Raw genomic sequence first — 6,386 nt, 5'->3', positions numbered from 1 at the left:
AATTGCGGTGAGCAGGAGCTACTCTTCGTTGAGGTGCACGGGCTTCTCATTTCGGTGGCTTCTCTTGTTGTGGAGCACGAGCTCTAGGCACACAGGCTTCAGTGGTTGTGGAGCGCAGGCTCAGTAGCTGCGGCGCATGGGCTTTGTTGCTCCGAGGCATGTGGGATCTTCCTGGACCAGGGCTTGAACCTGTGTCCCCTGCACTGGCAGGCAGATTCTTAACCACTCCGCCACCAGGGAAGTCCCCTGAGAAAAATTCTTAAACCTTGAACAATCAGATCGAATGTGTTACCAAAATGTATATGGATACAATGCTACTGAATTCTATTTGGCTCTTCATTTGACTTCATTTTAATCAGTAGTCGAAGGATAGTGCCGTTGTCTTGGCAAAATATTCTAAGGTCTGTTGTTTTTTTTCTTTTATAAGCTTGCTTCTTGACATATCAAACTTTGCTCAAACTTATCAACTGAGTAAACAAAGTAGAAAGCAATTCTGAATGGCTCTACATTCTACTCAGATTCACACAGTGAACAACACTGGTGAACAGATGAATTAAGGAAGAGATCAGCAAATACAAAAGACACAGATAACTATTTCATATTCACAATGTAAGTTTTTCATACCCACACTGATACACAGGAAATTCAGAGGAAGTCTGAGTTTTAACTGTTAATAATTTTTCATTATTTCAGTATTGCAATATTTCTAAATAAATGCCATGGTGAGATTCCTATTAATTCCTTTATAATATCTTGCTTCAAAGAAATTAATGGAATATGAAAAGGATCTTCATAAGACATTTGGTTCTTTTCTTTTTGTTTTTTGGATAAGTGAATTGAGATTCACAATCTTAGCTTGAAGGATGATTTTTCTTTTTTTTTGCGGTACGCGGGCCTCTCACTGTTGTGGCCTCTCCCATTGCTGAACACAGGCTCCGGACGTGCGGGCTCAGCGGCCATGGCTCACGGGCCCAGCCGTTCCGTGGCATGTGGAATCTTCCCGGACTGGGGCACGAACCCGTGTCCCCTGCATCGGCAGGCGGACTCTCAACCACTGCACCACCAGGGAAGCCCTGAAGGATGATTTTTTTACATTTATTTTTTGCAACTCTTCTTCATCAATGAAAACTATTGATTGGGCAGGCCAGACATTACAATAGTACAAATGTGCAAAGTTAAATGGATTTATTAAAATGTGAAACAAGGGGCTTCCCTGGTGGTGCAGTGGTTGAGCGTCCTCCTGCCGATTCAGGGGACGCGAGTTCGTGCCCCGGTCCGGGAGGATCCCACATGCTGCGGAGCGGCTGGGCCCGTGAGCCATGGCCGCTGAGCCTGCGCATCCGGAGCCTGTGCTCCGTAACGGCAGAGGCCACAACACTGAGAGGCCCGCGTACTGCAAAAAAAAAAAAAAAAAAAAAATGTGAAACACATACCCCTATATAATTAGTAATCTATTAAACCATAGATAGAAACACCTAACTTCAATGAAATAAATGACTAATTTTGAATAATTTGTCATGGTAATTAGAATGAACAAATTTTCATTATATAAATTATTAACAAGAAATAATTATCAAATGGTCTTTTGCTATTATTATGTTTATGAGGCCAGAATATAAAAAATAAATATTGTTGAAAGTGTCAAAAAATAGCAAGCTCAACTTAAATTTGTTTCCTCTCATGATTTCTGATCTGGCAACCTTTATTTTATTTATGTATTTATTATTTCTTTTTTTTTTGTCATTCACCCATCATTTGTTGAACATCTACAACATGCAATTCTGTGAAGGTTTCCAGCAGTATCAAAAAAATTCAGAGACCCCTATAGTCTAGAAATTTAACATTCATCCTGGGCCTAAGATAAGCCCACAAGCAGCTCAACCTCAAGGCAGACTGTAAGAATAAGAACAGAAGTTCTAGCAAATTGCTATGAAGGTTCAGAGACAGGAAAGATTAAATAGACTTAGAAAATTGCTCCAATTTCCATAGGAATAATAAATATGGTCAAAAGCAGAAGAAAGAAACAACGTTCACAGTTTTCTCCCTGTTTAGACTGCCCACTCTATTTCAAGAAAATTCAGATTAGAAAGCCAGGCTTTACTACACACCTCAGAATGTGTACAAAATTTTAAGTTTGTCAAAATGGATGGAATATAAATTTCCAAAGACTAGATTGCCTCCAGCTCCTATTATTTGAAACTAAGGATGGCAAACAGGAATATCTTATCTAGCAACTTTTAAACATCAAGAACAGGGAAATCTGGTCCTGGCTTGTGAACTTCAAGCTTACTGAACTATTCAAGCAGGGTTAGTCCCTATTCTGAAGCCATGTTTTGAAACTTGCTTAGTAATTTTTTTAATGCACATTTAGGCTGCTAACTGGAACTAATATAATTATCTCTAGAAATTTCACTTTGTCTAATTTATTTCAGAGTTTGATTTATAAAATGTAATGTGAGCTTTTACTGGGAACTTAAGAAAGTAAAAAAGAACTAATTGATCTCAATTGTATAATACTGGTTTGCTACTATTTCCAAAAATATAGTGGGTGAGATACTTTAAACGACCCTCCCAAACAAAATAATTACAATGCTTTAAAAATATGTAAATATCTTGAAATATAATGCTTAGGTGGCACAAAGGAGAGGAATTGAAAAAGGACAAACAAAATGAAAGCAGTAACCTCTGGAGATAAGGAAGAGCTGAAACTTGCTTTCACTCTGAAAGATCTGAAGCTTTTCTTTGGAAGGGCACATGATGCAGGAATAGTCTATAAAGCCTAGAACTTACGCAGGATGCAGAGTCTTATAGGAGACATTTGCATAAAGAGACTCTTTATAAAGATACAGAGAAAAGAACCACAATGCTGAAGTGGGCAGCAAGGGCATTTTCCTGTCTCAACTTTTGTTCTGGGAAGAAGGAAAAAAACCTAATATGAGAATTCATATCCAAAAACCAACCCTCAAGCAGATTTGAGATCCAAATTCACACTGTGTTGATCTAGAACATTTAAATGGAGAATATAGTTTAAAATTGTCTAGGATTGTTAGTGCCTCTAGGCAATTTCCAAACACAAACACAATTGTATTTCTCTGGAGAAATACAACTTCAGAAAAGTCCTCAAAGAATTTCCTCACATCAAGTTCACAAAAATGAGTGCAAAATTTAAAAAAATCTCATTTTCTCTCTCTCTCTCTCTCTCTCTCTTTCTCTCTCTCTCTCTCTCACACACACACACACACACACACACACACAAATAATAGACCACAGGAGAGAGTCAGATGAAACAATAGACTTCACAATAAGATTCAACACGTTAGACTTTGTTAGCTATGCCTCTTAAAATTGTAAGGGTGACTAAAAAAGTGTATACTGACAGAATAATTTCTAACAGGTAGAAGGAAAAATGTCATGAAGGAAACCAATCTCAAAGAATACAAGAATTAGTAAAAGTAAAAAAGAGGAAAATAGAATTCAGAACAATAGGAAGCACATAAAAAGTTGGTATAAATAAATTCAAACACAGCAGTAATTACAACAAATATAAATGGGTTACACTCTAAGCATATAATTTCCAAACTAATAGGAGACTGTAATGAGGAAAACAAGATTCTAGTCCAAAAGAAAGCTAGAAATTTATAAAAGCAAAAAAGAAACAGAAAAAATATACAGGACAATAATAAAAACACGTAAGAAGGTGATACAAGTAAATCTAAACATAGCCATAATCACAATAAATATAAATGACTGAACTGAATTTCTAGTTAACACAAAAATTATCAAAACTAGAGTAAAAATCAGAATATCTGCTGCTTATATGACATGTTTAATATTATAAAGACACAAAATTAAAAAAAATTGAAAAAGACAACCCTTCCAAAAAAAACTAAATCAAACAAAACTATATTATTATCAGACAACTTAAACTTTTAAGCAAAATGCATTATTAAATATGAAAAAGGTACTAAATTTGCTATAAAATGAAAACATTTAAATGATAAATGAACAAATATATTATCTGAATAGATTTTAAAACAGGAATTCATATTTCAAGGAGACAAAATAAATAGTAAAAATACAGCACATTAACAAGTTTGATTTGATAAACAGAGAAGGATGCTCTCAAAGTATCCTGACAGACAACCACTTGGACAAACTCAGTATTGGATTTTTTTATCATTCCCCACTGATTTGCATTACCTCTGTTGCATATCTTTTCCGTATGTGTGGAGATCTATCTCTAGGCTGTCTATTCTCTATTTGTTTATAATTGAGGTAATAATTTTCTGCCATAATTTTTATAATGGTAGGGCAGCATCTCCACTTTTCTTCTTCAAAATTTTATTTTTTATTGGTAGAATCATTGTTTTCCATATGAATTTTAGGAATATAAAATCAAGTTCCATGAAATTCTGTCAGGATTTTGTTTAGAATTGCAAAGAAACTATAAATTACTTTTTGTTGACTTTGCAAATTGAATCTCATTTTCTATTATTTTATAATGGAAGATTACTGATAATAATTTTTTCAATGCCTCATTGTTTCTAACATTATGAGTCTAGATTGTCTTTGATTTTCTAATTAAACAACCATGTTTTATGAAAATATGTCCACTTTTATCTTCTCAATTCATATTCTTGTAACTCTCTAATTTTCTTGTCTTTTTGAATTGGCTGAAGCCATCAGTACGATGTTCAGTAGGATAGTGATATCAGGTCTGCTTGTTCTTCTGACTTCAATGTCAAGGATATTTCCTACAAATTTTTAAAAATGTCTTTTTCCAGGATATAGTAATTCTCTTCTATTTCTATTTTTATAATTAAAAATAAACATGAAAGCTGAATTTGCTCAAATGTATTTATCTATTGAGGTTTACCTATGGATTTACTCTTTTGATATGAGAAAATGGTATCTTACATTAACATTCAATTATCCTTATGGTAAAACCAAACTAGATGTTTGTGTGTGTGTGTGTGTGTGTGTGTGTGTGTGTGCGTGTGTACGTATGCATATGTGTGTAAGGTACTGCTGACTGTGACTTGCTAATATTACAATTTTTGCAAATATGCTTATAAAAGATATTGATGTCTATTTTCCTTTTTCCTAACTGTCCTGGTCCAGTCTTAGCATCAAGACTACACTAGGCTCATAAAATTAGTTGGAAAGTATTCTATCTTGGGAACATTTTACATATGATTGAGATCTGTTCCTTGAATTTTTTATGGAAATTACCTCTTTGAGTGAAAATTAAGTAAATAAATATGTGTGAATGTATATATATACATATACACATATATATATTTACAAAATTCGTTACAATAATTTGTTAATTATAATTGGTTTATTCAGTTTTTCTACTGATTATTGAGTTTTATAGCAAAAACAATTAGTTCATGTATGCTCAGAAAAAAGTGGTAATTCTATTTTAAAGGGGGAAGAGAAGAATTAATTTGAGGAAAATTAATTGGGTGCCTGCTCCCATATGTTTAATAAATATCCTAAATAGCTCTATCAAAATCTTTTATAGTTTGTCTTATGTGTTTTATCCTTATTCTATCTATTTCTGATAGAGGTTTGTCAGAAATTGTCATCATGTTTGTGGATTTTTAAATTTCTACTTATAATTCAGGCAGACTTTTACATTTTACATTTCAGGCCTGTATTGTTAAGTGCATACAATTTTATGGTTATTTTTTCTTCTCAGAAGATGATTATTAATTTTGTGACTGTATAGCAACCTTTATTCCTATTAATTTTTTTTGCTTAAAATTCTGTTTTCCCTTATATTACTATCAATATTGCTTCAACACCTTTGTATCTGTTTCTGTTTGCACACTTTATCTTTTTAACCTCTTTATTTTCAAACTTTCTGTGTGGTTTTGTTTGAGGCATGATGCTTAAAAGTAGAATATATATATATTTGTTTAAATTATTTTCTGTATGGATTTGGCAGTTAAATATTATTGTTTTGTTTAATCCTAAATTAACATAAATAACTACAATTTTTAATTCAAATCTATAATTTTTTAGAACTTCTGTTTCTCAAACACACAACAATAAAGATCTTAGCACGATTTGCTCATTGAACAATGTCTGAAACTGCCTCACCTTTTTATTTTAACTAAGAATTTTAATTTCCTACTTTAAAAGACAAAATTTTTATTTTTGAAGGGTAGTTAGTTGAATTTACTAGAGTATTTTTATAAATTTCAGTGCTCATCATTTCCCTACCTTACCTCCTTCTTCACTTTTCTTTCCATAAAATACATGGTTCAATTTTTTTTAAGAGAATGGCTAGTGGGGAAATGATCTTAGATATTTTTATGTCTGAAACATCTTTATTTTGTTCTCACTCTTGAATAATAGTTTGTTAAGTATAAATTCTA

This window comes from Orcinus orca, chromosome 12 (genome assembly GCF_937001465.1).
Source record: "Orcinus orca chromosome 12, mOrcOrc1.1, whole genome shotgun sequence".
In the NCBI taxonomy this organism is placed as follows: domain Eukaryota; kingdom Metazoa; phylum Chordata; class Mammalia; order Artiodactyla; family Delphinidae; genus Orcinus; species Orcinus orca.
This window is presented reverse-complemented; position numbering follows the sequence as displayed.